This window comes from Crinia signifera, chromosome 8 (assembly GCF_055691185.1).
Source record: "Crinia signifera chromosome 8, ASM5569118v1, whole genome shotgun sequence".
In the NCBI taxonomy this organism is placed as follows: Eukaryota; Metazoa; Chordata; class Amphibia; order Anura; family Myobatrachidae; genus Crinia; species Crinia signifera.
Genome location: NC_139224.1, coordinates 100456139 through 100483126, shown reverse-complemented (window position 1 = coordinate 100483126; position 26988 = coordinate 100456139). Strand labels below are relative to the sequence as shown.

Here is a 26988-nt window from a genome sequence, read left to right as displayed (position 1 = left end):
CACCAATGACCAATGTCAAGAACCGAGTTTACAATTTATCATATCACTGATCAACAGTTTATTACAATATTTCATAAAATACAATGTAAAAAATGCATTTTCATCTGTAAGTATTCAGTAAATTCGGTTCTATATATGCAAGGAAACGGACCCAACGCGTTTCGTCGTAAAACGACTTCTTCAGGGGTAATATTCCAAATGCATAAAGAATACAAATAAAGATGAAGATAAATGCCTCATAAAATGGATCCTTTGTAGATCCTGGTAAAAGGATGCAAGCCTGCATCAATTTCCATAGAAGTCCTTAAAAAAGGTATGGGTAAAAATCACCAAATTTTGAGGGAAATCGGGTATACACCTCAGGAATACGTCTTAGCAGGTTAAGGTTCCAGACCAAACTGCAGGTTGGTCTGGAACCTTAACCTGCTAAGACGTATTCCTGAGGTGTATACCCGATTTCCCTCAAAATTTGGTGATTTTTACCCATACCTTTTTTAAGGACTTCTATGGAAATTGATGCAGGCTTGCATCCTTTTACCAGGATCTACAAAGGATCCATTTTACTGTGTTACTGTTATTTATGCTACACATTGATGCCGTTTTTATATTGCTTTTGTTTCCAGTGGATGCCTTTGCTGCTCATTCTTTTATATTCATTGGTGGTGTTTTTGTTTTTTATTTTCAGCTGTTTCCCGGGCAATCCACCACTCATCCAATGGAGCGGGGACGGCGCAGGTCACAGGTCCGATGACATCATCACAGGGCACCTGGAATGCAGACAGGAAGCGGGCGGCGCAGATGATGGTGGACGACGGCGGTGCCCCCGGAACGCCTAGTCAGCTGCCAGTCAACATATAAGGTATGTGTGTATTGCATTGTCTTGATCTTGAAAAAGATTTTTGTATTTTTTGTACATTGACTTGTATTGTGTACATTGCATAGTATATATATCAATGTAGGTTAGCACTCCAATGAGCCCAAGTTTGGAAGCAGACTTGAATAAAAAGATGTTTGTAGATCCGGTGCCTTCCAATAGGAGGAGATACAGTTGTACCCCTCGTACAATATCACAAATGGAGGGGGCGGCGGCACTCAGAAGTAAGGAGACGGACAGCAGGTTTAAACCAACGTTTCAAAACCCTTAGGTTTTTTTATCAAGGTGTATCGAGAGAACAAAGTACAGGCGTCAGTGATCTTACCTAAGTAGAGACTGGCTCCGTTCGTGTCCAGCGTCGGCCGGGGAGGCGCCAGGTGATGTTATCTCCCCTCAGCACGCTTGCCGGGGGCACGGCAGGAGGCCGGTCCTGGTGAACCAATTGAAATCAAAACATCATTGCTTTGATTTCAATTGGTTCACCAGGACCGGCCTCCTGCCGTGCCCCGGCAAGCGTGCTAAGGGGAGATGACGTCATCACCTGGCGCCTCCCCGGCCGGCGCCGACGCTGGACACGAACGGAGCCAGTCTCTACTTAGGCAAGATCACTGACGCCTGTACTTTGTTCTCTCGATACACCTTGATAAAAAAACCTAAGGGTTTTGAAACGTTGGTTTAAACCTGCTGTCTGAGTGCCGCTGCCCCCTCCATTTGTGATATATATATCTCTAGAGCAATGAGGCGACAGATAAATCTCAGACACCGGTAAGTATCATCAACGTTTCAAGATTTCAATAGCACATATTGATCAAGATGAGCCACATACAAAAGAGAAATACCTTAAATACAGTCCCCACCAAAGTGGATCTCACTCGGTCTGCACATTGATGATACTTACCTGAGTCTGAGATTTGTCTGTATGTGAGTGCCGCCTCATTGTTCGTTATGTTGGACTCTGTTCAGTGTACCTAAGGAGGGCAACCAGACTGCCCGATTGTCTATACTCTCTGTCTCTCTCTCTCTTAGGGAACTGAGTTTCCTGCTGAAAATGGTACCGACTGTAATAATAATAATAATATCAGTTTGTAGCAAAAAAAAAAACACGCCAACTTTTTATTTGCATACAGTACTTCAAAGTGCTGCAGTCGAAACATTGTGGAATTTTATTTGTGAATTTGATACTCTGTTGTGGAAGTAGATATACATAAATAAGACTTAAACTGCCCCTGTTTATGGTACTGTTACCATACCATCTGTACTTACTGTCTAATTTATTTAAAGGTGTGTTAGTTTAAAAAAAACACACAATCTTTATTTTTTCATTTCAAAGTGGCACTTTGTAACTTAATATCATAATAATAACACAGAAACCAACTGTATATGTAACTCACAACAAAGATGTGTGAGGCATCTGTCTTGTTTAATTTTTGACAGCTGTTAATAGCCAAACAGCAAAATGCTAAACTTGCAGTTCTATTTTAAAAACATTGGGCGGTTATACATGAGATCTGCATAAACATTTATTTGCTAAACATACAGCAAAATAAAAGTACGATCAAAAGAGGCCATTGGTATACCAAGCTTAAAAATGAATATTGATGAAGGTCCATCTATGAAATTAAAGGGTTGCGGTCACTAGGTTGACAAAAGAAGTCGACATGAAGGTTGATAGGGTCATTGGTTCGACACATACATTATGTCGACATGGGCTAGGTCAGCATTAAAAATGTCGACATATGTTTGTTTTTACTTTTTTAAGCTGACATGTGCAAATAGGCGTTATTTCATGCCCTACCATCCACTACGGTGTGGAGGGAGAATATTACATTGTATGGCCACCCCCCATGCAATGAGATATGATGGGTGCTTCATTGTGGAAGCACCCATGTTTATTTTTTGCACACCTCCAGTATCCACGCCACCCCGAAGCGTGGCGAGTGCAGCGAGCCCCACGAGGGGCGGTGGAACGCGTCCTCCTGACCTTTTCATACCCCCACTGTCCACGTCGGCATGGAGTTGATTTTATATAGTGTGGTGAGTGCAGCGAAGTGTGGCGAGTGCAGTGAGCCCCGTGAGGGGACGAGGATTACTTTACATGTATTCCGCTCCCGCTCGCCATGCTTTGGGCTCGGTGGCTCGCTACACTATATAAAATCAACTCCACGCTGACGTGGATAGTGGGGGTATGAAAAGGTCGGGAGGATGTGTTCTGCCGCCGCTCGCCACGCTTCAGGGTGGCATGGATACTGGTGGTGTTTTGGGAACAGATTCTTCTCTCCCTCTATATGGAATCCAAAGAGGGAGAGTAGCCCCTGTAGGTTGGGATCCTGGCTGCCGGGCAGTTTAGCAGTCGGGATTCCGACTGTCGAAATCCCGACTGACAACAGATCATCAAAATATACAAGGAAAACAACTGCCTCTGTGGAAGGGACTATCACAACAAGTCAAATTGGAATCAGGCATACAAGAATTAGAGCTTCAGAAACAGCGCTGCAAACTTGGGTTCGGAAGAAGAAGCAAAAATGTTGAACAGTGGTTTGTGAAGGAGAACAACAAGTACGGACATCACAACGTTCAGAAGTACCATACTGTGAGCTTTACAAACCGAAAATGTGGTAAAATGAGCAAAGAAATTTATCGGTGAACAAACAAATCAAGGAGAGGATCAAGAGCATTTTTATAAGCAATTAAATTAAAAAACAAATCCAAATTGAAAAAATAATAATAAAAAAAAAACATCATCCTCTGGTGTAGGGGATTGCTTACTCAGCAAAGCTGAGTACACATCACGAGACAATGTAGTTGTTTCAGTGGCAGTGGTGGATGGTAAAGGGGGCCGGAGGATTACCCGGCGCAATGTGCATAGGGCGGTGATATGGGTAGTTGGGCGGTGGGGGCAATGGCCTGTGGCGTATAGGACCTTGCGTTATGTCACACTCATCAGTCAAATTCTTGTCTGCTGCGCATGACATACCACAATGCACTAAACGCTTAAAGATGTGGAACTGTTCTGGATCCATTGCCCGCATCGCACAGGCAATGTGATTACAAAAATTTTGAAATTAATCCGGGGGGTGTTTTAGAGCTTCCTCCGCATGCCTACAAAAATGCTCTTGGCCAATTGGAACAGAGCTGGTCGTCTTGGAGGGTTGCTTCCTCCTTTGCTTCCTCGGTGGAGTTTGGGAAACATTCTCCTCCGGAGGCGCCTCCATCTCCGTGACAGGACCAGTCTCGGATTCCGGCTCAGGGGTAACTTCCTAGAAAAGAAAGAAAAAAAAAGTTAATAATATTATTTAATTTGACAGTTTCTTACATACAAAACATGTCACATCAAAAACTTACTATGTCCACACTCTCCGGATCTTCTAGTGAATCACTTTCCGGAGAGTCTTCATCCATAAAAGTACCCTCTGATCTTCACCTTGGTGCTTGTTCAACGATAAATTTCATTCGCTCGTAGTACCACAATTTCAGCTTGTAAAGGTCATCAGTCCCGGCTCCTGAACGTTGAGATTCCCGGACTTGAATGTTCTTCTTCACCACCCCTGTTCGCATTTTTGCAATTTTCTTCCGAAACCACTTAGAGTTTGCAGCACTGTCATGGGCTCTACTGTAATTAACCAATTTCTCGTATGCCTGATTCATTTTGCCCTTATTATGATAGTCCCTGTGATCGGTCCTCCAGAGGCAGTTGTTTTCCTTGCATATTTCGATAAATCGAGCCCAAAATTTGTGGCCCATTGATCCTGGCATTTCTGAAAATATATAATGAAACAAAAACATTTCTAAAAAATGGAAGGCTATACTCCATGGAAAATACTATGCACTGGAAAGGTTAATATGACGATCAATGTCCAATAAAACCCCCAAAAAATACATTTATTAGAATGGTGTAGATTTGCTAATATAGTAAAAGGGGGTGGCCCTTGCCAATTGCCTCACTTCTAACACCGACTACAAAAGAAAAAAAGAAAAAAAAAATATTATATGCTAGTACAATATTGAAAATCTAGTACAATATTAATTACATTGCACCACAAGCTACTCCACCAGTACAATAACATGACACAGCAATTTGCAATTACAACATGACAACAGAATCTGCTACGCCCGTACAAAAACAATAACATGACACAGAAAACTGCACTGCAATTACATTAATAACAATAACATGACACAGCAATCTTCAATAACAACATGGCAACAGAGTCTGCTCCGCCAGTACAATAACATGACACAGCAACCTGCACTTCCATTACATTACCCACCACTGAAGATGAATGCACATTATCACCCCCAACTGCACATGATCACCCCCCCTGCACATCATCACCCCCCACCCACCATGCATATGATTACCCCAACCCTACACATCATCGCCCCCCCTGCACATGATCAATCCCCACCCCTGCACATGATCCATCACACCCCACCACAGAACATGCATGCACATGATCACCCCCACCCTACACATTACCCCCACCCTGCACATCATCACCTCCTGCACATGATCACCTCACCCCCACCCTGCACATGATTCCCCCCCTGCCGCCTCACCCTCCCTGCACATCATCACCATCACCGCCGGATCAACCCCCCTGCACATCATCACCTCACCCCCACCCTGCACATGATCCCCCCCCCCCCTCCTGGTGCCGGATCCAAGATCCTGCAAAGACATTAAAAGTACTTACCAAACAGTAGGGACACGCTCCGGCTCTCCACACTGACACGATGCTCCGGATCTCCACGTCACATGCAGCTTGGGTCTTGGCGCCTCTGGAGTTTTGACTGACAGGGGGGCGTGAAATTGCATTGCATCACACGTCAAAAACGTACCATGCGATGCGATTTCACTACGCCTACATACGTATGCTAATTGGGGCGCCTGGCAAATACATAAGTACCGGAACTTTTTACGGTTCAGCGGATATGCGTGTATATCTAGTCAGGACGCCGGCTTATACATTCCTATAAAATTGGTAGGTCACGGACTGGATTAATGGACAAAAGATCCATCCATTTAATTAATTAACAGGTAAAATTGCACCAGTTGTTTACAATATTGTAAGGACATACTCATACTGCTTTCACATTGCAGAAATGGGTAATGACACGATATTCTTAAATGGGACTTTAAAATGGGTCTGAGCCTTGAGACCTTTCACATTGCAGGTGAAAACCATTTTAAAAATCATTTAATACCATTCAAACATTCAACCCGTTTAACCCCCCAGGGACACGTTTCAAGCCATTGAAATAGAGCTGTTCAAACTGCCAAAAAACGGCTTTAAAAAGTGTAGGACTTTTTAACTGTGTTGAAATACCGGTTAACTTTAACCGGTAAATCAACTCTGGCACTTTCACATTGCAGCCTTAAACGTTTTAAAATGGAAAAAAAACGGCAATATACCGTTTTAAAAGTGCAATGTGAAAGGGGTATTAGGGATTAAGCTTCAAAAGTGATAAAATGGAGAATAATAAACAACCAAACAATCAGCTCCTGCCTGACATTTTTCTAACACAGTCTGTGACATGCCAGGTAGGAGCTGATTATCACTCTCCATATTATCACTTTTGAAGCTTAGTGCATCTGGCCCCCAGTGTTTCAGCACATTTTTAAATTAACACCAAATTAAACTCAAGAGGAAATTTACTATGGGGTCTCCCTACATTGTTTGATCATATCTCTTGGAATACCCTTTCATCACCTATTGTTCTGTATGTCTTTTTTCCTTTTTATTCATATGTACTGTATATTGTTAATCCTATTTTTATAGTTTGTGTATTTGTATGTAAACTATTATGCTTCAATTTATTCTATCTACAGTAGAAAAATAACAAAATAATATTTCTTTACATAAAAGTATCACGCATTAACTCATTGGGCGAGATTCACCAATAATCCCCGGTGCACATCGCCGGCATTCGCATAGTTAATAATCGCATATGCAGTAACATATGCGATTATGAACGCAAAAGCGATGCCCGGCGATGTGCACCGGGTCCCCCCCCTCCCTGCCGGAACCCTTACACAGCTGTAAGGGCTCCGGTTCCTCCTCTCTGCACTCAGAAGTGGTGCAGGCAGGAGGAAATCACTGGTACGGGCAACACAGCAGGAGGCTGCCCGGACACAGGTGAGGGGGGTGCGGCGTTGATCGGCGGGGGGCGGCGGGGGATGCGAAGGGAAGCCCATAGGCTTCCATGGGGTTACACCAAATAGGAACTCGCGTAACCCCCCGCAGCGAAGCCCCAGCAATGGGGCTTTGCTGCATATGAAAATGCGGTAAAAACCTCGAAAACTGGGTTTTTACAGCATTTTTAGCTTGCTGAATCTCGCCCATTGTGTGGAAACAAGCGTAGTTTTCCTCAACAAATACAGCTAAATGAAATAAATTATAACAAATTAAAGAATTTATCTAAGCCTTAGTTACTATATATTTTTGCAGCAGCAGCTTAATGGGTGCCGGATGGGGTCCTGACAGTCATTTACCCGACGTCGGGATCCCAACTGTCAAAACACCGACAGCCGGGTTCTCGACGGCCACCTGCTATTTTCCCTCATGAATGGAGAATAGAATAGGTGGCTCACATAGCGAGCCACCGTTCCCGCAGCGTGGTGAGCGCAGCGAGCCCGCAAGGGGCTTAATTGCGCATCACCATGCTGTCTGGGTCCGGCCAGTCGGGATCCCGACGTCGGGCTAATGACTGTCAGGATCCCTACTTTCGGACCCCTGTACCACACCCCAGCTTAATATATGCGGTCTTTAAGCAATGCAAATGCAGGACGAAGTGCATACCACCCTCTGCCTGGATTTGCAATTTATTATTTATTTAGAGTTTTTTATATAGCACAGCATATTCCGTTGCGCTTTACATTTGGATACAACAGTGATTAAACAAACTGGGTAGATAAAAACGGACATTGAGGTAGGAGGGCCCTGCTCGCAAGCTTACAATCTATAGAATTGAATCAAACTGCGATGCGATCTTATTCTAAGAGGAACATTGCGACCAGCCCCCATTTCCCATTCCATCCATGCAAACACCGCTATCTGTATATTAGGCAGAGGCAATTACAAATTTGCAGTTCCCCACCATGAGACTTAGACCTTAGTGTTAGAGATTCACCAGATGAGGTAATCTGGATGTTGGTTGGTGGGCCCATATTTTTAGGTAAAAAAAAATATGCCAAGCACCTCCATTTTGCTCTATGTTGGAGTGCAGGGTTTTTTATAACTATTCTGATCCGATTGGATGAGAACCACATCAAGCCACACCCCATGAGTACGAACAGAGCAGTCTGAAAATAGTTCCAGCCTCGACAATACAGGAGTATGCTCACTAACACCTTTAAAGGCTTTCCCAATGTAACCTGACAGGCGGTCAAAAAATATTACAAGCACCTCGATTTTCAATGTTGGAGTGCAGGGTTAATTTTAACTATTCTGACATGCTGCTCTGTGCTGTGCTAGGGACAGAAGCAGCTAATCCTCTCTCTCCCCGCAGATGTGCAGGAGGTAGTTAATCGCACCCACTTGTCTGTCCACCGGCGTCCATGCCAGCACCCCCTTGTCTGTGTTGTGAGTGGCCACACATTAGCCACACCCCCTGCATTGGCACACCAGCTGACAACTTTCACCAAGCAGCTTTGAAAAGCTAAGAAATACCAGTCCCACTACCCCAAATTAAGGCAACACAGCTACTCATTTCATAGGGTGCGGTAAAATCACGCAAGTTCACGTTATTTTCAGTTTTCAATGCATTCATGTATGTTCTGTTCCAAGCTCCAGAGCTTGAACCTTGAATCCGGCATAATGGGCTTCTCTTTGCAATTACCTGAGAGTGACCTAAACAGATCCCTTTGTGCATGCACAGAGGGACTCCATAGTCTTAAGTGTGGAGGTCCAGTGATCACAAAGGAAGTAAATACTCAAAAAATATGTACACAAAATGTGGCGGGATGTACAAGCTAAAGCATCAAATAAAGTACTGGCAGATGTACTTCCAGAAGCAGATTTGCTATAGAATGAAGCAATAGAACAGCGGTTCTCAACTTGGTCCCTAAGGGCTACTTCACACACTCCGGCTCCTGCCGGGTGGCGAAATCCCGCACGGCCAAAAGCCGTGCCGTGCACAGTAGTTGTTAATGGACACTATTGTGTCCATTCACACGGGACGGCCACGACCCGGCCGCAGCCGGATCACACCACTGGAAGGGACGGCTGCCGGGCTGCGGCCATCCCCTCCATTCTATACTGCTGTGTGTGCACGGCTTTCTGGCCGTACGGGTTTTTGCCGCCCGGCAGGAGCCGGAGTGTGTGAAATAGCCCTAAGACTAGTATTTACGTTGACCCCAAACTGTCAACATACACAAGGTCGACACAGGAAAGGTTGACACAGAAAAAGTCGACATATGAAAAGGTCACCATGGGTTTTTCATGTGTGTCAATGTTGAAGCCTGAGTACGTGGGCCACCAATTTGAGTACCATAATCCCTCACTTGGCTCGCGTGCTTCAGGTCGAATGCTTCTCTGCACTTGGCACACTTTGCCATTCATAGTCGTATCCCACCTGGATAGTAAAGTATGGAAAAATGCGAAAGGTTATGGAAAAAATGTGAAAAACTCATTATGATCTTTTCATTTGTCAACCATTGCCGCATAAACATTTTGCCTGTGTCAACATTTTGTCTATGTTTACCTGGTGTATGTCCAGGGCCGTCCCGTGCAAAACAATTCACGGGGGCCCCCACCCAGTGTATGATGCTGGGACTTGTAGTACATACAATATAACCAACCCCCCCCCCATGTCCTCATCGATGGTTCAGATCTTCCTTTCTGCACTTAGACTCTGGTCTCCGGCGCCTGGCCTGCCGCCACCACCAGGCCCAACTGCATACCTCCCTACATGACCCTCTCCAGGATTGACACAATGCTCTGCTCCTGGACTTCCCTCTTAATGTATGATTGCCATCACCTGTTTTAAACAGGTTAATTGATAAGAAAGGTGCTTCCCCATAGGTGATCGTAATCATAAATTAAGAGAGAAGTCCAGAAACAGAGCAATGTGTCCCTCCTGGAGAGGACCATGGTGGGAGGTATGCCGACTGGGTCAGTGCACGCTGGAAGTCCGCTCCCGGGGTATGGAGCCTGGCCTCCTCCGCCGCTGGGTACGGGGTCTGCTGAATCCCCACCGTGTACATGGCCATGTGCTCACACAGCAGCAGTGTGCCCGGGCCACCTATCTCCCGCAGCTCCCACACACAGCGCTGCTGAGCCCGCACAACTCCTCTCGCAGCAGGCGGCCAGAAGCCGGGGAGGGGGAGAGAGACTGGAGTGCTCCCCCCGTGCACGAGAAGACCCGAGGGGAGACATCATGAAGCGACGACCTCCCCCCACACCCCAGGGTCTACATCGCTCGCTCTGACACCCCTGGCCCCGCCGCACAGCTGCAACCATAGGTGCTCCCTGGCAGGTAACTCACTTGCCAAGGAGTTGTGTTGTCATGGGCCCTTGAAATCCTGGGGCCCTTGGGCAACTGCCCATTGAGCCCAATGGAAAAGACGGCTCTGTATATGTAATCCATATAGTGTAGACTTTTTGACTGTCAACCAAGAAGCTGTTGACCTATTATCCAGATCCACACAGGTCACCTGGCAGGAGCACTGTGTGGGTCACGGTTTAGAAATCCACAGGTGACCTTGAAATCGTGACCTGTGTGGGCTCCTGAGGACTGAGAACCTGTGCAATAGAAAAACCATGGAGTTGCCTGTATTGCTCTCTAGCACCATGTGTACCACAATGAGCCGGCTCGGCAGAACGAAGCACACTAGTGACTGCACGCAGGTTGCTGTCTGTCACTTCCCCAATGTGTGTGAGGCGGGCCGGCAGGTTTCTGTCCCTGACCCGCGCTGTTGTCACCTCAGAACGGGGGCTTCTAGCGACCACTTCCAGTCCCGTTCTCTCTATGGTACTAACACGGGACCTGACCAATGGGGAGCCAGGGGACGAGGCCGCAGCCGGAGAGGAAGCCCGCCCAGTACAGCCGAACGCGAGCCCGGGGATTGCGCCCAGGAATCAGGCCGCTGTGGATCCCGATGTCTTGAACGTAGTAGCGGCGCATGAGGCTGCATGCCAAGTAAGGCCGCTGCCAGCAGAGGGGCCGCACGACTCTCTTGTTGCATATGTCCCGATAATGTCACACTGACTGGAGAGAGACTACCATAGTCTATTACTATTATTGCCGGTAGTAGCATTAATGGCTGCTCTGATGTTTTAGTCACATCTGTATACGGTGTGTCCGCAAATGGTGTCTAAAATAATAACATTTAGGCACGGGATATATTGATGAGGCCAGTAAATGTGTGTTGGTGAGGAGGGTGCATAATGCGTGGTAGATAGACTACAGTGGTCAGGAAAAATTGCCCCTAACAGGAGCGAATGGTTTTGATATTTGGTAGAAAATTCAGCAATACTGGACTGCAACCCCCTAGTTAAATCCGCCACCTTGGCATCTGTGAAGCCAGATGCAGTCTGTTGCCGCAACTGCGCAAGCACCATACCTGGCACTTTAAATTTACCCCATCATTGCTAGAAAAAGTGGAACAAACTATTTTGTGTGCTGAACTGGTGTGCACAAGATTTCAGACTATTCGCCAGGTATCAGAGACCCAGCAGAGTAGCGAATGGTATCCCTCCTCCCAGTGGTGTAAGTTTGTCCTAGTTGCCCAGAGGCAAGATAAATCTTGCCCCCCCTGTCTGACGTGTCTATGGTCCTGCTAGGAGGGGGAGCCAGCCACAGAAGCGATATTGACGGCTTTCAATTAACGGTTTCAAACTCTCAGGGGAGGAGAGGTGCCCCCTTGGGAGCAGGAGCCTGGCGGCAGATGACTCCCATTACCTCCCACAGTTACACCTCTGCCCCCTCCTACACCTAGGTAGGAGCCACTGCTGATAAGGCTTGCTGTCATTGGTTATCTGCATTGATTGCTGACCAGAAGCAATTTTAATTGCTTGCAGCAGAGAGCACAGCATACTTGCCGACCCTCCTGGAAGCTGCAGGAGGCTCACGATTTTTAGGGTATTCCCATGCAGCCCTGGAAGCATGTGGGATTCTCCTGCATTCCTATCCTCCTGTTCTGTTTCTTTTGAAGCAGTTAGGACAAGCGAAGCAGTGAAAACCCAACAACCTTGCAAACTCTGAAGGGCTAAAAGGTGAGAGTGTCATTTAGCCCAGCCTCCAACCTGCGTACTACAAATTGTGGGCATTTCCCTGTCTTGGGTGTGGGCAATAATCTGTCATACAACTCCCTTTCACACTTACGCCAACCACCTCTGCCGCATAACTTGCCAGAGAAGCCATCACATAAAGTGCTATATCCTCGGACAACGATAGGGTCTTTAATCTACTTAATAGACTATAAGCAGTTCAGACATGAGTATAGGTAAACCAGATGGGTATTAATCCAGTTTATTCATCAGTTTATCCTAACACTGTTCAGTACTTTTGTGTTGCGTTACTGTATGGAAAGTCACATGACCGGAGCCTCTAACGCAAAATTTATATCTATGCTGCCTATTTTACAGGTTTTTATGATGAACTTAATAACATTAATTACATTGATATGTTTATTTTCTCCGATGCATGTGCTGATTTTTTTTTTGTGTGCATTTTTATGTTATTTTGAATTGATTTTATTGCATTCATCTTTTTCCCACCAATCAATTTAGAGAGGTATATATAGGAATCCAAGGAGTCTCATTTACTATCCAGTTCCTGAAGAAGGTGTGGGTTTGCCACACCGAAACGTGTTGAGCATTATTCACCACCACACATTAGCAGAACAGCACCAACTTTCAGGAGGAGTTTCGCATACCTTTTCTGTGGACCATTATCATGTGCGAGGACTTCTTGCTAATTAACGGACATCCACAGATGGACCGACCAATCTATAGGCTAAAGGCCCCCTTACACTTGTCCAACTTGTCTGAGGGACAAGCTGGACCTGATTGACTTGAGATTTATCCTATGTGCAGGAGGATCAATCTCTTGGTTTAGACCCAATGCACACGGGAACGTGCATTGGGTCCTACAGCATCAGGCATATCAGATTTTGTCAGACAGGCACATCAGATTTTGTCAGATAAATTGGCCCAATCCATCTGAATTGGGTCAAATCTGACAAAATCTGCGGTGTTAACTTGCCCAATATAACCGAATATAGTTATGCTTCCCACCTGCGCTACCTCCGTGATTGGATACATGGGGACAGCATTTACTCTAACACTACTCTAGAGGGTGCTTTCCTGACTAGGCTCAATATAGTCTCTTTTTTACACCTACTAGACGAGGAGATTCCTGTAACAATTCGGGACAATCCACTCTTAATGTCCACACGAAAAGTGTGGCACATACTACGCCACAAACAAACAATAAACTCACATACATCTTCATTTCTCCCCTTCGTGAGTAACCCTTCATTTCAAAATGGGCTTGCAGGTCACCCCTTTCCACTATGGAATAGACAAGGACTGAAAACTGTTAGGCAACTAATGGACTGCGAGACCAAAAAACCATTACAGTTTGCACAGGCCGTGGAGAAGTTCCCAATGCTAGAACCATTCCCCATGGCTTACCTACAAGCCCAACACTATGTAGCTAGTCTCTCCAGGATACTCTCTCCGAGAGATTATAGTAACCCACTTGATAACTTATTAGCAACCCCGAATCCCTCTTTCAAGGCCATTTCAGTGCATTACCTCTTCCTACATGTCCCCATAAATTACGAGACCCAACAAACAGGATTAGCACAATGGAGAGAACAATTCCCATCCCTTACCCTCAAAAAAATATTGAGAACATTTGATATGTCGGTTAAGCTAGTATCAGCCACGTCCTATACAGAACTATTTTTAAATGTACTTCATTAAACATACTTATCACCACATCGTCGATATATAATGGGAATGCTAGCGAGTCCCTCCTGCCCTAGATGTGGCTCCCAAAGGGCGGACATATTTCATTGCTTGTGGGACTGCCCAATAATAAGAAGGTTTTGGATCCAAGTTTGGAGATTTGTCACTCAACACCTAGTAAATTGCCTACCCCTGACATCTGAGTGGGCAATATTTGGTATAACGCCGGAACGGACTCGCATAGCATTAGGGGTCAGAAAGTTACTAATAATTGTATCCACGGCTGCAAAAAAATGCATCCTTCAATTATGGATACAGCCAACAGCCCCTCCACTCTCACTGTTTATGGATAAATTGTTTTATAGTTTTGGAATGGAGTGGCTCGAGGCTTCGTTACAAAAAGAAAAATTTACAGAGAAATTTTTTGATACGTGGGAAAGCTACATAGAAACCCTGTCAGAGTCTCTGAAGGAGCAGATTTGGAAGTGTTTCAGGAATACTTTGTGGTATGAAACACGAGTGTGTATTCGGGATACCCCAATATCACTTGCTGCGCATGATACGCACCACTAGTTGGGACCGGGCTAGTAGGCGCGGGTCCAGATGAATCTTCTATTGTCCCTTTTATATGTTGTATTGATTGTTTGTAATGAAAGACACTGCTGCAAAGTGTATGCTGCAAATTGTTTATTTCTTTTTGTGCATAAATCTATTATGCTACATTTTGTGATTCACACAATGGGAATGCAATTATATTCCGGATGTACTTTATTTCATGCTTCAATAAAGAAAAAATATTTGCAAAAAAAAAAAAAATCTGACAAAATCTCACAAGTGTAAGGGGCCCTTAATATCCACCTCCAGGTGGGGATCAAACTGGAACTATAATAGATTTTGACATTTTCTCATGACAATTACACTTACATCAATCTGTGGGTTCTACAATAATTAATAGAAATTATTCTTTGATCCATAATTACATGTGTGGTGCGTATGTATACCCACACAACCACCACCAAGGAGTGCTGCTCCCCACTTCCCTATTTTATTGAGGTAAACATGTACATGTATTGTTCTTAATTACAGGGCTGATCACCCTTATTGTTCTACATTTTTAAATAATTTGCATCTGTTATCTAAACAGCTTCTTATTGTTTGTTCTATCCTTTTATCTCTCTTTTGTATACTTGTTGTATACTTGTTTTGCAACACCACACATGAATGGTCTCTGGATGCTTTACTGTTGGGCATGACACAGAACTGATGGCAGTGCTCACCTTTCCTTCTCCCGACAAGCCTTTTTTTTTAGATGCATCAAACAATCTGATAGGGGATTCATCAGAGAAAAGGACTTTACCCCAGTGCTCAACAGTCCGATCCCTGTACCTTTTTGCAAAATAGCAGTCTGTCCCTGATGTTTTTCCTGGAGAGAAGTGGCTTTTTCCTGCAGAGAAGAAGCTGCCCTTCTTGACACCAGGCAATAGTCAAAAAGGGTTCACCTTACTGTCATTGCAGATGCACTCACACCTGCCATTCCTGAGCTAGCTATGCACTGCTGGTGCTGTGATCCCACAGCTGAATCAAGTTTAGGAGGCATTCCTGGCACTTGCTGGACATTCTTGGGCCCCCAGAAGCCTTCTTCACAACTATTGAACCTCTCTACTTGAAGTTCTTATGATCCAATAAATAGTTAATTGAGGTGCAATCGTAATAGCTGCAATTTCCTTGCCTGTGAAGCCCTTTTTGTACAAAGCAATGATGGCCGCACTTGTTTCCTTGCAGCTAACCATGGTTAACAGAGGAACAACAATGATTTCAAGCACCACTCTCCTTTTAAAGCTTCCAGTCTGTTATACTAATTAAATCAGCATGACAGAGTGATCTCCAGCGTTGTCTTCATCACCACTCTCACCTGTCTTAACAAGAGAATCACTGACATGTTGTTAGCTGGTTCTTTATTTATTTTTTTAACAGGGATGAAATACAGTGGAAATGTTGTTTTGGGGATTTAAGCCTGGTACACACACAAATATTTATCTGTCCAATCTGCCTGGTGGGAACAAAAATCTGGAAATGTGTGGAAAAAAAAGAAAATCGATCAATTGATCCCAAACACTGAAAAATTTATAAAAATGATCCTTTTAATTTTATAAATCAAATTACTTTAACCAGTTTATCTGAATTACTGTTGTTTGTTTTCCAGCATGTGGGGGCAGATAGTTGAGTCTCGTATGCTCCCATTCATTGCCAGATTTTTGTTCCCACCAGATAATGTAGATTGGACAGATAAATCAGTAGGTGTGTACCCAGCATACTGTAAGTTCATTGTTATGGCAAAAAGGAACTCCATTGGTTCTCTCTTCCTGACATTCAGGATTGTATGCAAATTGCCACCTTCCCATTGGTTGGGAATTCTGCTGCTGGCTGTAACTCCATAATTTAATTGCATTGACAAAAGTTCTACACATAAAAAGGTTAATAAATGAAAACGTTAACCTGACATCCAGCATGCTTCTGGATCTGTCCACTGATAAATATTGTTACTGTTATCGTTCAGTATGTATGCAGTATCTCGTTTGTCCAGGAACATAGGCAGTGCAAGGGCATATCGTATACTATACTACTATATCGTATAGTGTGTACACATCTTTTAAACTATACACCTTAAAAACGTAATAGATATCTAAAGCAACATCAAGATTTAACGGTATATTTTTATACTTCTGTTTATGCTACTGTTTATAATAGAGCTCGCTATTCCAACAGATTTACTATTTTGTTCTATAATAAATGTTAATTCACATCTAAAATAAATAAGAAACGAATATTCCATTTTTCTCAATAATGTTTTACTTAGACATTGATTTATAATTAAGCTGGTCTATATCAGAATTATTACGGAAAATAAATATTGAAAATTGTATCTAATTTTCCAATGCATCATCAATACTTACGTTCATTTGATTATTATTATTTTTTATGCAGTATAATAGAAAGGTAATTAAAGAAAATGGCCATAAATTTGGGATTTTATGCCAGACTTTGCCTATTACTATTCTATTAGCATGCATTATATAGTATTTACCATCCCAGACCTTATACAAGCTATCATAGAAATTTTCTGTGAATCCAAGAAAATGAATAGTAATTAGATTTTTGTTCACGTTTTCTATGTTTCTTGTCATGAGCAATCTCATAATATCCATTGAGTGTCAGTTCTCCAACTCGAATGGAGTTTAAGTTGACCATGCACACCCTAATTAATGTGGCATGTGGAAAGTATAATTCTCCTTGCAGAGAAATAGTTGTAATTGTAATGAATTGATTACATCTAAATTCCACTGATGTATGTTAAGCTTTCAACACTGAAATGCTGACATTAAACAGTCACATAGTCAGTCTTCCCTCACACTATGACATCCTTTTGGAAACTTACAGAAGGACAGTAACATGCATTACAAAATTGAGGCTGCTATAGTGATGGTTGGATTTGGTCAGGTTTATCACCGCAGTCATCTTTGATTAATTTGGTAATGGCAAATTTATCTAATGATCCTTGTTGAAACATAGCTGTACTTAACCGCTGCCATGTGTAGTGGTATAGGGCTTATTTCAGAAAGGCTGCAGCTAGTATCTAGTGTTCATGCTAGCACCCGCCATCTTTGAAAATCAATGCAGTTCCTCTTCCCTGACTGGGGTGTCGCTGTCTGCTGTAGTGCATTTAGCACAGTGTGGTCTGTATATCAGCACTGATATGCAAACCAGACCTGTGCTAGAAACACCACAGCAGACAGCGACACCCCAGGGAGGGAACAGGAACTGCATGGGTTTTCAAAATTGGTGGGTGCTAGAATGATTACTATGATCTATCCAGTCCCATTGTCATGAGCATTGGATAGATTGTAACATGTTTTCTTTATGTTGTTTGAGCCACCGTTTTGGGATAGCATTTCAGAAATCCATCATGAGAATTATATTTACCTGGTAATGTCTTTAAATGGCTGCGTAGTAGTTTGCCATCAAAACTGTTGCCCACTGATTGTAGGTGACATGTCCACCAGCTGCATTACCACCTAGCCAGGAGAACAGTTAATTTTGACACTTGCAAAATGACTGTTGTGAGAAGAATGACCAATAGGAAACTAGTTGTACAGAGTAACTCTGCGGAAGTAAGGATTATAGCAGGGCTGGGCAACACCGGCCCTCCAGATGTTAGTGAACTACACATCCCAGGATGCTTTGCATTAGTTTTACTATGTGGCCATGCTGAAACTGATGCAAGGCATGCTGGGATATGTAGTTCATCAACATCTGGAGGGCCGGTGTTGCCCAGCCCTGGATTATAGTAATATCATTAGGTAGTAATGCAGTTTAAAGGTGTTTTCTTATGTTATATTTGTTTGGATTCCCTTTTCTGAGATATGCGGCTATAATAAAATCAAAAGTTGTATTAATGATTTTGTATCTACTTTAAAGGCAGGACATGACGGTTACACAGATCCCCAGACTGGATATTTTGTATTTACCAGAACAGCTCATTTGAGAAGAGGCAAATGTTGTGGCAGTGCATGCAGACATGTAAGTACTGTTAGGATTACATTGTATACATCCTGATTATGAACTCCTACACGTGAAATTAGGAAGTGTTTTTCTTGTCAATGTCATTTCACAGTTCAGGACTGAATGCCCTAAAAAGCTTGACCCGTTTGAGTTTTTATGTATCCAGTCTAATATTAGTGTTCATGCTAGGCTTTAGCAAGCGCCATGCCTTATTTTAAAGTGGCTGAATGTGCCCTGCGTTAATCGTGGTACCCTGCTAAAATAGTCTGTCTGCTGCCATCCCAAAATGCAGACCAATCACCGCCATGCACGGCATCTGTTCACATCGAGGGGAGAGCTTGGAGGAAGTCCAGCACCTCTGTAAGTACTGAGCAAACCCACTAGAGCAGTGGTTCCCAAACTGTGTGCCGTGGCTCCCTGGGGTGCCTCGGGACACTTGCAGGGGTGCCACGAGTTGGTGGTGCAGGACCAATTCAAATTATTTATGATCAATTATTTATGGACAAAACCAGTGCTGGTGGCTGCCAATCATAAAATGTGTACAAACAGAAGCAATTCCTGCCCTTTAACACATAACTGAACATAATAGGCACATATAAACACAATCTACTTCATATTACATATATTTTTGGGGGCCTAGGGGTGCCGTGGAAAAATTCTGATACTCAAGGGTGCCGTGACTTGAAAAAGATTGGGAACCCCTGCACTAGAGTGATGCCAATGGGCCACGCCCCCAGCCAATCAAACCACCTTTTAGAACCTGTGTGCCGCAATCCTGTGCTCACACCTTAGCGTCCTGCCCTCACCACATGCTAGTGGAAATACTAAATATGATTTTTTTTCTCTGTATTCTGTTAGTAGCATACTTACCCAGAACTACTCTCTTAGCAGATGAAGCTTCTATTAAGGAGACTTTGTTTTTTGCAGTTAACTGTCCAATTATAAGTAGATTATGCTGTTTTCCAAGCTGCATTCTTTGAAAACCCAGTGTTCCACCAATGATTGTTGACTTCCAGTAGACAAAAATGCTTAATTGTGGGAAACTTGATTGTCTGTCCCTAAATCTGGGCAAAAAATGTAAATATGTGTATTTAGCAGAGCCCACTATAGAGTGAGAATATTGTTTCCAAACTAGCCCTTTGCATTAGATGGAACCCTGGGGCTCCTACTAGGAACTATTTTTACCTGGACTGCTATTTTTGAAATACAGAAAGTAAAACATGGCTTAAACATAGTTTATAGATAGTCACAGTCAACTTTTATGGGTTGTATTCTAAATCCGGACTTCAATGAGACCCATGCGAAATCCACTTGTTGGCCTGAAAGCTATGGAGCATTTTTGGGATTTGATTTCTTACCAACAATTCAGTTATTCATTACTAATGTACATTTTAGACCGGCAGGGAGCAGGGATTCTGGGGGCACACAGAAAGGGGGGCATGTCTTGGCAGGGAGGGGGCACAGTCCAGCCTGTATCACTATTGAGGGTGGTCCAGCCCCTCGGCGACCATCTTTGTTACACATCCCCTCGCATGGTTGCGAAGGGAAACAGTGTTGGTGTAGCGGGTTTCCAGTGAGGCGGTCTTTCTCACACTTGGTAAGCTGCAATCTTCATAGTTTACCGAGCCAACTAGAATTAAGACCCTTAATTGTATCGGAGAATCTGCGAAGCCACTTCATGTACCAGAGATGCTAGGCTGTGACTTTATCTGCACAGGAATTTGTTTTAAAACACATACAAAGTCACAAATTATGTGCTGTGACAAACAGCTGTGGACGTTGCATCGCAGCACTTTGTATACAGGTTTGTACTCATTTGCATACAAATGCTTTTATAATGAAATGTAAAATCTGATTTCAGGTGTGTGTTCTTATGTATAGATATATGTATACACAGTATATACAAATGGTTCTCCTTTGCAGATTAATTAAAATGAATCAATTTTCTCTTTGCAGTGTCCTTATGGCCAGGAAAATGTTAAGGATTCTGCTAAAAAGAAGCAATTTAATTCCTTTTTTTATACATGACAGCTGAGTTCAATCTTTCAGCTATTTTTTCATTAATCATAGGGATTTTAGAAGATAGTACCACAAAGCATTTGTATTTATTTCTGCTAACGACGCCGTCTCTCTAGTTAATATTCCTAAGTAATGAATTCAATGTTAATTGTAATAAACATCAAATGGAAAGCAAATGTTCTTGTTCATTACTGTGTGCCTACAATGTTACTCTGTGCTCTGAACGTTATGGTTAGCCCTGAATTATTAATTTTTCCGCATTTTTAATCCTTTCCTTACAAATTTAATTTATTTATTTATATATAGAGGTAATTCTATTGTAATGTTTGAAATTGTTTAGTCATACAGATGTGTCTTTATACATCATTGCTTGAGTTGCGCCAAACTGTCCCTCTTGGCGCCAGGTCCCGTGAAACTCTGGCGTCTTCTCTTGGCTCTTTTTGCCAAAAATGTTTTAGTCCCAATGTGACAAGACTAGGACACACTAGTAGACTGTGCTGATTTTTTTTTTATGCAATACTTCTATATCTTTGTGCCACTGAGTCTCTCAAATTGTGTACAAAGTGCTATGTTGCAGTGGACGCAGCTTTTTTCCATGTCAAGTTCCCTTGTGTTTCATATACGGACTTAGTGGCACAGATATACAAATGTTGTCAAAGGAATCAGTAAAGTCTCTTGGGTCATCCTAGTCATGTCGCACTGTGATCAAGATAGTTATTTAGAAAAAAAGATGCCCAACAATATCAGAGTTGCATGGGACCCTGGCATTTTGCTCTGCTTGGTGTATTGAGGCTAGATATACGAGGACAAAACTTTATGCAGATAATCCGCCAGTCTACAGATTAAAATTAATGAAGAAGTTTACTGGAACATGTCAATTATTTTGGATGGCATTCCATTTGGGAGGTGCCCTGACAAGGAAGTTTGGGCTTAACTGCAATCAGCACGCAGGTTGGTGACCCCTGTTTGCTGCTAGCATGACAATAGTCCATGCAGGATTAGGTACACTGAGTATATAAGTACAAGCCAAAGGGGGAAAAAGGGTATTGCGTCACAAGCCGAGGTGAGAGTCTGCACCTGCCATAGGGCAGGTTAACGTTTTCGTGGTACTTATTATAATTCTCTACTAAGGAGGATATTCAATCCCCCGCTGCTATTTCTGACGGGGGAGATAGCGTGGGGAGCATATTTAATACTATCTTTCCCAACAGCATTGAAGAGGCATCTCGTCAGAACGGACCTGACTTTAAAAGTAGTCGGGCCCGTTTTGCCAAGAACGGCCGTGGATTGTCGAGATCACGACCATATCTGGACGATCCACGGCCGTTTCTGCGGACACACCCCCCTTTCATAGGGGGGTGAATCCCGCCTGCCAAATAACAGATTAGCGGGCCGAGAACAGGCCAGGGTCACGACTGTTGGGGCGTCCCGACAGTCGTGACCCGGGATTGAATACCCCCTTAAGTCCTTCAGTAACTTCATACTCTGAATTCAGCAGGTTAAAGATCTTCAAAAAGTAGTTTAAGGACATTGAGGATGTCTTCACCTTTGTATTTATCTGGAAATGTCAGTCATGACGTAAAGAGGAAATAACAGAAGCCGATCTATCCCCCAGCAAGAGTCTCGCTAGCAGCCTTTCAACTTTATTACTATCGCAATGGAAAATACATTTGTTAAGTTTATCTGCTGTACTATTGAATTATATTTTGTGTACAATATTTCACTTAAGTGGCAGTCGACAGGTTTTCATGTTTTGATAGGCAAGGGTAAAACACTTTGAACAGAGATTTACAATGCTTATTGTGAAATTATATAATTTACCCTTTCATGGAAAGTTTTTTTTTTTAGTTTTTTTTTAAACTATAGGAATAAAGAATGTATGCACCTGTCCATTTGACTGGACAATGTTCATCTGTAACATAGAACATTGCCCTTTTATCATGGAACAGTATTTTAAATGTCTTTTTTTTTTTCTTTTGCGATAAAGTAAAATAAAAAATGACTGGTATGCTTCATATTGTCATGAGCTGAATTTGATTGATATTACGCTTGATGTAAAAGTTGGTGAGTCAATCTGGTCGCAAATGCTCAAAATACTGCATGCAAAAGTACTGTACTTTGTTTTACTTGTGCAAATTGCATTGTGGCACCTGGTTATCATGTGTTACATCCATCAGCTTTGACCAGTAATTTCCCTCACTAGACCTGATTTCAGTGGGTGTCTTTGACATAGCCGGTGCTTCAATGGAGTTGTTGTCTCACTAGGTCTTCCTTTTTCAACATTGCTTCGTAGAACCAACATTGATCAATACTTGAGCTATGGCTGCTTTAAAATCCAAATGTCTTTTGGAATTGAATCCAGAATTCGATACAGTAGCCTAAATGTACCATCTCCTGTTTTTGTGTTTGTGTTGCCATAACCTGATCACTCCTCCTATGGACGTGTTATACCAATCTGTGCCTCATCCTGTTGCTAGATGCTCTTAATGTCTGAAGACAATAAACAAAATACTAATAGTGTCAGCCACTACTACCTCAGCTGCTACTAATAAGTAAATAAGGTACATGTGTAGTTTTATGGCAGCAGTTACGTAGTTAGCGTAGCGTCCCTGTCAAAATCAGCGTTGTGTTCGCAAGGCCAGCGTAGTCAGCGTCCCTGTCAGAATCAGCGTAGTGTTCCCTTCCCGTGGCTCGTTTAAGTAGTTAGTGTAGTCAATAGAGCGTGTTCCCATGGCCGCTTAAGTAGTTAGCATAGTCAGTCAGGCGTTCCTGTCAGTATCAGCTTCGTGTTCCCACCCGTTCGCGGGCTAGCTGGAGCTTACGCAGTTAGCGTAGTCAGTCAGCGCTTATTACATTGTGTTGGAACCACTGACCATTTTAACCTGCCTGACATGACAGATGTGAATGTGTTCCTAAAACACCTCCACTATCCACGCCAACCCGAAGCGTGGCGAGCAGATGCGGTACGTTGTTCATACCCCCACTATCCACGTCGGTGTGGAGTCGATTTTATAAAGTGTGGCGAGTCCCGCGAGGGGACACGGAATACAAGTCAAGTAATCCGCGACCCCTCGCGGGGCTCGCTGCGCTTGCCACGCTTTGGGCTTGTTGGCTTGCTGCGCTCTCCACACTTTATTATAATCTCCTCCATGCCGCCGTGGTTAGTGGGGGTATGAACAAGTCGGGAGGACGCGTACCGCGTCCCCTCGCAGGGTTTGCCACGCTTTGGGCTGACGTGGTTAGTGGGGGTTTCAAATGGAGGCATTTGCCAGTATGTAACATGGAGCACTGGTGAATGTGTCCTTTATTGTGCATGAGACGCACTTGCACACTGCCCCCCCCCCTTTGTGCAGGAGACGCACGTGCTACCGGGTTGCCGTTCCCTGCTGCAATACTTACTGAGATGCACAAGCGTTGTTACTGCTGGATGACCCTGCCTGGGTATTGTTTGGAGGACCCACCTGCTCAATCATCTGACCACTGCGCCCCCTGAAAACATCGGAAGTCTCCGGCTCAATTCATCTTACCTGGACATTCACGGCCACGAGGTTGAAGGTAGACTACCAAACATCAGCCACTCCCTCAGTGTGCCTACAGGATTACAAATTGCCGTTCCTTGACTCCATCCATTTGTGGGACTATTACACAGTGTGGACAGTAGGGATTTTTTGCTCCTCCACCCCATAAGGGGATTGCCCCATACACATGAGATTTGGTCATCCCTATTATTTTTAAACAATATTTGTATTCATATTTTTTGTTTGCAGTGTACAATATTTTTTGTAATTTATATGCTATATTGTTGCGATATGTATATGTGCTTGCCATATGCATGATATCTTATACTATTTATGGTTGATAATTAAATCATTTAAATTTTAAGAATTTGATTCACTCATTAAATGTGAGCGCAGCTTTTTTCTGTTTTTCCTTTGGAACGCACAAGCATCTGAGACGCTCCTGCGTCTCAGACAGATGGCGCGCCTCTCCGCCGGCGCCCGCATGATCCCCTCCCTGCCGGCGTCCGCCAGCGGACAGGGGATCATGCGGGCGCAGGTGCTGTGTGAGAGGCTTGCTGGGGACAGAGCTGCAGCTCCCTGGGACAGTACGGTGACTATGCTGGGCTGCCGCAGAGACACTACGCTAGGCAGCCGTTGGGCTACGCTGACAATGTAGCTTAGGCTGCCCCCCGTGAAACCACAAGTAAGGCAGCCATTGGGCTACGCTCATAACGTAGCTTCAAACGTAGCATAGGCTGCCGCCGTGAAACTACACAAGTACCGTAAATAATTTACAATTTGAATGAGATAACATATAATGATACACATAATGCTATCAATACTACCATATAAATCTGGCTATTATAGGATATTTGTTAGGCCTATATACCAGGGTAAGCTTAAATGCAGTGTAGACCTTTAATTTGCATGTTGTCCACTGAAGTGGGCATATGATTTTATATCAACTGAAACAAAATAAATTAAAGTATTCTTGTTTTCACTGTGCCTCTAGATGCAGTTTGGTAGCCTCATTGACCAAATCAGAACAGTTGTGAAGGCCTTTCTTTTAAATGAGATAGGAAGAATCTGGGGTATTTAACCCTTTTGAGTGCCAACAGAGCTGCCATAAGGGGGGTGCTATGGGGACAACTGTTCTGGGCCCGGCCGCTCTGACAGAGGGTAGAGCCCGAGCTGCTCTATCACGCAGCTACCCCCTTTTACTGCACATTTATTATTTTTCACTGTAATATAGATATCAGTTTGAAGTACACACCCCACCCAAATATAGCTCACCTATATAAACACATTAAGAAGGCAAGTGTGGAATTACTTGCCTTCTTAATGGGTTTGAGACTATCAGTTGTGTTGAGCAGAGGTAGAGTTATTACACAATGAACAGCCCAATTTGATTACTGTTGTAATCCATATTATGGCACAAACCGCTAAATTCAGTAAAGAGAAACCACATTCCATCATTACTTTAATTCTTAAGACATGAAGGTCAGTCAATACAGAAAATGTATTTCAATGTATTCTTAAGTGCAGTTGCAAAAACCACCATGGACACTGGAGCATGGACACCAGACCCCAGGACGGATGGACCGAGGGCTACCTACGGGCTCAAGATAGGTAATTATCAGTATGTATGGGCTCTGTGTGTGTTAAAGTTTTATTTTTATTATGTGTCAGTGTACTTTTATTTAACTATTGGATTTGTTGTGGAACTAAGAGTCCCAGCAAGCCCTTTAATGGGCCGCATGCTGGGACTTGTGGTTCTCCAAGTCCCAGTATGCGTTCCAGGCTTGCTGAGACTCATAGTTCCACAACAAAACCCAATGGTTTATCATTCTATTTTTTTTACACTTTATCAGCCCGGTACCCACAGCCCAGGGGTACCGGGGACAGCACCAGGCTTCAGCCTGGCCAGGTAAGTCCTGGAGGTGGGGACCCTTTTATCGGGGGGGGGGGTCCCCACTCCCCCCTCCCCCAGGACCCCTGGCCAGGCTGACTGGTCGGTAGGGTTAATGCTTTGGCCGGGGGACTTGTATAAAAAGTCTCCCCCCGGCTGTGGCATTACCCTGCTTGCTGGTTGGGCCTGGTTCTTAAAATATGGGGGACCTCTATTCATTTTGTCCCCCGTATTTTGGGAACCAGCCCCGGCCCTGGGGCTGGTTTTAAAAAATACAGGCAACCCCTATTTGGACAGTTTTCTTTTTTTTTTTTTTTTAAACCAGCCCTGGCTCTTTCAGCCTGGTGCTAATTATGCCCGTGGGGGGGACCCCACATAGTTTTTATTTATTTGCCTTTTTTTTTTTACACACTGCAGCCTGCACGGATGTGACTGATCCGTGCAGGCTGCCTATACGAATTCGTATTAGCGGCCATATATATGGCCGCTAATACGAATGAATATGCCATCGGGGATTACAAAGCAGTCATATTTGACTGCTTTGTAAATTTCCCTCCAGAATATGAATTTGCATACGGCTAAAACAGCCGTATGCAATCGTATTCATTTGTATTACGAATACGAAAAATTGTATTTGTATTCTTAGTAAATTTCCCCCAAAGTCTTCACAGAGTTCAAGCAGCAGACAAATCTCAACATCAACTGTTCAGAGGAGACTGAGTGAATAAGGCCTTCATGGTCCAGTTGCTGCAAAGAAGCCAGTACTATGGATGGATAATAATAAGAGAATTGTTTGGGCCAAGAAACACAAGGAAAGGGCATAAGACCAGTGGAAATCTGTACTTTGGTCTGATGAGCCCAAATTTGAGATTTTTGGTTCCAACTGCCATGTCTTTGTGAGATGCAGAGATGGTGAGCGGATGGTCTCTGCATGTGTAGTTCCCACTGTGAAGCATGGAGGTGGAAGTGTGATGGGGTGGGAGTACTATGCTGGTGACACTGTTGGTGATTTATTACAAATGTAAGATACACTTAACCAGCATGGCTAACATAGCGTTCTGCAGCGCAATGCCATCCCATCTGGTTTGCGCTTACTGGGACCATAATTTGTTTTTCAATAAGACAATGGCCCCAAACACAGCTCCAGGCTTTGTAAAGAATACTGGACACGAAGGAAAGTGATGAAGTGCTACGTCAGATGGCCTGGCC

At 43.6% G+C, this 26988-nt stretch overlaps 2 long non-coding RNA genes across 2 annotated transcripts; one reads left to right on the top strand and one right to left on the bottom strand.

The window, feature by feature from the left end:
* Positions 1-3067: 3067 nt before the first annotated feature.
* Positions 3068-5163, bottom strand: LOC146027057 (uncharacterized). Its single transcript, XR_014454646.1, has 2 exons — positions 4217-5163; positions 3068-4131 (listed from the first exon to the last, which is right to left on the bottom strand). It is a non-coding gene; the product is annotated as an uncharacterized LOC146027057 (long non-coding RNA).
* Positions 5164-11821: 6658 nt separating this feature from the next.
* LOC146026314 (uncharacterized) lies at positions 11822-20323 on the top strand. The gene is made up of 3 exons (XR_014454428.1): positions 11822-12090; positions 18268-18369; positions 20308-20323. It is a non-coding gene; the product is annotated as an uncharacterized LOC146026314 (long non-coding RNA).
* The last annotated feature ends 6665 nt before the right edge of the window (positions 20324-26988 follow it).